This window comes from Gouania willdenowi, chromosome 6, assembly GCF_900634775.1.
Source record: "Gouania willdenowi chromosome 6, fGouWil2.1, whole genome shotgun sequence".
Taxonomy (NCBI): domain Eukaryota; kingdom Metazoa; phylum Chordata; class Actinopteri; order Blenniiformes; family Gobiesocidae; genus Gouania; species Gouania willdenowi.
Window position 1 is genome coordinate 36,755,012 of NC_041049.1, and position 4,851 is coordinate 36,759,862.

The following is a 4,851-nucleotide window of genomic DNA, read 5'->3' on the forward strand; positions in this document are numbered from 1 at the left end:
AGTTTCAAGTTGGAATGTTAAAAATCACTTCAGAGGGCCCAAACTGACGTTTCTCAGCGTGTTGAAGCTGTTTAGGCCATACTTAAAAAATTTTGATGTTCTCTTAAAGTTTCAAGTTGCAATGTTAAAAATCACTTCAGAGGGCCCAAACTGACGTTTTCTCAGCGTGTTGAAGCTGTTTTAGGCCATACTTAAAAATGTTGATGTTCTCTTAAAGTTTCAAGTTGCAATGTTAAAAATCACTTCAGAGGGCCCAAACTGACGTTTTCTCAGCGTGTTGAAGCTGTTTTAGGCCATACTAAAAAATTTTGTTGTTCTCTTAAAGTTTCAAGTTGCAATGTTAAAAATCACTTCAGAGGGCCCAAACTGACGTTTTCTCAGCGTGTTGAAGCTGTTTTAGGCCATACTTAAAAATTTTGATGTTCTCTTAAAGTTTCAAGTTGCAATGTTAAAAATCACTTCAGAGGGCCCAAACTGACGTTTTCTCAGCGTGTTGAAGCTGTTTTAGGCCATACTAACAAATGTAGTTGTTCTCTTAAAGTTTCAAGTTGCAATGTTAAAAATCACTTCAGAGGGCCCAAACTGACGTTTTCTCAGCGTGTTGAAGCTGTTTTAGGCCATACTTAAAAATTTTGATGTTCTCTTAAAGTTTCAAGTTGCAATGTTAAAAATCACTTCAGAGGGCCCAAACTGACGTTTTCTCAGCGTGTTGAAGCTGTTTTAGGCCATACTTAAAAATTTTGATGTTCTCTTAAAGTTTCAAGTTGCAATGTTAAAAATCACTTCAGAGGGCCCAAACTGACGTTTTCTCAGCGTGTTGAAGCTGTTTTAGGCCATACTTAAAAATTTTGATGTTCTCTTAAAGTTTCAAGTTGCAATGTTAAAAATCACTTCAGAGGGCCCAAACTGACGTTTTCTCAGCGTGTTGAAGCTGTTTTAGGCCATACTAACAAATGTAGTTGTTCTCTTAAAGTTTCAAGTTGCAATGTTAAAAATCACTTCAGAGGGCCCAAACTGACGTTTTCTCAGCGTGTTGAAGCTGTTTTAGGCCATACTTAAAAATTTGGGTGTTCTCTTAAAGTTTCAAGTTGCAATGTTAAAAATCACTTCAGAGGGCCCAAACTGACGTTTTCTCAGCGTGTTGAAGCTGTTTTAGGCCATACTAACAAATGTAGTTGTTCTCTTAAAGTTTCAAGTTGCAATGTTAAAAATCACTTCAGAGGGCCCAAACTGACGTTTTCTCAGCGTGTTGAAGCTGTTTTAGGCCATACTAAAAATGTAGGTGTTCTCTTAAAGTTTCAAGTTGCAATGTTAAAAATCACTTCAGAGGGCCCAAACTGACGTTTTCTCAGCGTGTTGAAGCTGTTTTAGGCCATACTTAAAAATTTTGATGTTCTCTTAAAGTTTCAAGTTGCAATGTTAAAAATCACTTCAGAGGGCCCAAACTGACGTTTTCTCAGCGTGTTGAAGCTGTTTTAGGCCATACTTAAAAATTTTGATGTTCTCTTAAAGTTTCAAGTTGCAATGTTAAAAATCACTTCAGAGGGCCCAAACTGACGTTTTCTCAGCGTGTTGAAGCTGTTTTAGGCCATACTTAAAAATTTTGATGTTCTCTTAAAGTTTCAAGTTGCAATGTTAAAAATCACTTCAGAGGGCCCAAACTGACGTTTTCTCAGCGTGTTGAAGCTGTTTTAGGCCATACTAACAAATGTAGTTGTTCTCTTAAAGTTTCAAGTTGCAATGTTAAAAATCACTTCAGAGGGCCCAAACTGACGTTTTCTCAGCGTGTTGAAGCTGTTTTAGGCCATACTTAAAAATTTTGATGTTCTCTTAAAGTTTCAAGTTGCAATGTTAAAAATCACTTCAGAGGGCCCAAACTGACGTTTTCTCAGCGTGTTGAAGCTGTTTTAGGCCATACTTAAAAATTTTGATGTTCTCTTAAAGTTTCAAGTTGCAATGTTAAAAATCACTTCAGAGGGCCCAAACTGACGTTTTCTCAGCGTGTTGAAGCTGTTTTAGGCCATACTTAAAAATTTTGATGTTCTCTTAAAGTTTCAAGTTGCAATGTTAAAAATCACTTCAGAGGGCCCAAACTGACGTTTTCTCAGCGTGTTGAAGCTGTTTTAGGCCATACTAACAAATGTAGTTGTTCTCTTAAAGTTTCAAGTTGCAATGTTAAAAATCACTTCAGAGGGCCCAAACTGACGTTTTCTCAGCGTGTTGAAGCTGTTTTAGGCCATACTTAAAAATTTTGATGTTCTCTTAAAGTTTCAAGTTGCAATGTTAAAAATCACTTCAGAGGGCCCAAACTGACGTTTTCTCAGCGTGTTGAAGCTGTTTTAGGCCATACTTAAAAATTTTGATGTTCTCTTAAAGTTTCAAGTTGCAATGTTAAAAATCACTTCAGAGGGCCCAAACTGACGTTTTCTCAGCGTGTTGAAGCTGTTTTAGGCCATACTAACAAATGTAGTTGTTCTCTTAAAGTTTCAAGTTGCAATGTTAAAAATCACTTCAGAGGGCCCAAACTGACGTTTTCTCAGCGTGTTGAAGCTGTTTTAGGCCATACTTAAAAATTTTGATGTTCTCTTAAAGTTTCAAGTTGCAATGTTAAAAATCACTTCAGAGGGCCCAAACTGACGTTTTCTCAGCGTGTTGAAGCTGTTTTAGGCCATACTAACAAATGTAGTTGTTCTCTTAAAGTTTCAAGTTGCAATGTTAAAAATCACTTCAGAGGGCCCAAACTGACGTTTTCTCAGCGTGTTGAAGCTGTTTTAGGCCATACTTAAAAATTTTGATGTTCTCTTAAAGTTTCAAGTTGCAATGTTAAAAATCACTTCAGAGGGCCCAAACTGACGTTTTCTCAGCGTGTTGAAGCTGTTTTAGGCCATACTAAAGAATTTAGTTGTTCTCTTAAAGTTTCAAGTTGCAATGTTAAAAATCACTTCAGAGGGCCCAAACTGACGTTTTCTCAGCGTGTTGAAGCTGTTTTAGGCCATACTTAAAAATTTTGATGTTCTCTTAAAGTTTCAAGTTGCAATGTTAAAAATCACTTCAGAGGGCCCAAACTGACGTTTTCTCAGCGTGTTGAAGCTGTTTTAGGCCATACTAACAAATGTAGTTGTTCTCTTAAAGTTTCAAGTTGCAATGTTAAAAATCACTTCAGAGGGCCCAAACTGACGTTTTCTCAGCGTGTTGAAGCTGTTTTAGGCCATACTTAAAAATTTAGTTGTTCTCTTAAAGTTTCAAGTTGCAATGTTAAAAATCACTTCAGAGGGCCCAAACTGACGTTTTCTCAGCGTGTTGAAGCTGTTTTAGGCCATACTTAAAAATTTTGATGTTCTCTTAAAGTTTCAAGTTGCAATGTTAAAAATCACTTCAGAGGGCCCAAACTGACGTTTTCTCAGCGTGTTGAAGCTGTTTTAGGCCATACTAACAAATGTAGTTGTTCTCTTAAAGTTTCAAGTTGCAATGTTAAAAATCACTTCAGAGGGCCCAAACTGACGTTTTCTCAGCGTGTTGAAGCTGTTTTAGGCCATACTTAAAAATTTTGATGTTCTCTTAAAGTTTCAAGTTGCAATGTTAAAAATCACTTCAGAGGGCCCAAACTGACGTTTTCTCAGCGTGTTGAAGCTGTTTTAGGCCATACTTAAAAATTTTGATGTTCTCTTAAAGTTTCAAGTTGCAATGTTAAAAATCACTTCAGAGGGCCCAAACTGACGTTTTCTCAGCGTGTTGAAGCTGTTTTAGGCCATACTAAAAATTTTGATGTTCTCTTAAAGTTTCAAGTTGCAATGTTAAAAATCACTTCAGAGGGCCCAAACTGACGTTTTCTCAGCGTGTTGAAGCTGTTTTAGGCCATACTAACAAATTTAGTTGTTCTCTTAAAGTTTCAAGTTGCAATGTTAAAAATCACTTCAGAGGGCCCAAACTGACGTTTTCTCAGCGTGTTGAAGCTGTTTTAGGCCATACTTAAAAATTTTGATGTTCTCTTAAAGTTTCAAGTTGCAATGTTAAAAATCACTTCAGAGGGCCCAAACTGACGTTTTCTCAGCGTGTTGAAGCTGTTTTAGGCCATACTAACAAATGTAGTTGTTCTCTTAAAGTTTCAAGTTGCAATGTTAAAAATCACTTCAGAGGGCCCAAACTGACGTTTTCTCAGCGTGTTGAAGCTGTTTTAGGCCATACTTAAAAATTTTGATGTTCTCTTAAAGTTTCAAGTTGCAATGTTAAAAATCACTTCAGAGGGCCCAAACTGACGTTTTCTCAGCGTGTTGAAGCTGTTTTAGGCCATACTAACAAATGTAGTTGTTCTCTTAAAGTTTCAAGTTGCAATGTTAAAAATCACTTCAGAGGGCCCAAACTGACGTTTTCTCAGCGTGTTGAAGCTGTTTTAGGCCATACTTAAAAATTTTGATGTTCTCTTAAAGTTTCAAGTTGCAATGTTAAAAATCACTTCAGAGGGCCCAAACTGACGTTTTCTCAGCGTGTTGAAGCTGTTTTAGGCCATACTTAAAAATTTTGATGTTCTCTTAAAGTTTCAAGTTGCAATGTTAAAAATCACTTCAGAGGGCCCAAACTGACGTTTTCTCAGCGTGTTGAAGCTGTTTTAGGCCATACTTAAAAATTTTGATGTTCTCTTAAAGTTTCAAGTTGCAATGTTAAAAATCACTTCAGAGGGCCCAAACTGACGTTTTCTCAGCGTGTTGAAGCTGTTTTAGGCCATACTTAAAAATTTAGTTGTTCTCTTAAAGTTTCAAGTTGCAATGTTAAAAATCACTTCAGAGGGCCCAAACTGACGTTTTCTCAGCGTGTTGAAGCTGTTTTAGGCCATACTTAAAAATTTTGATGTTC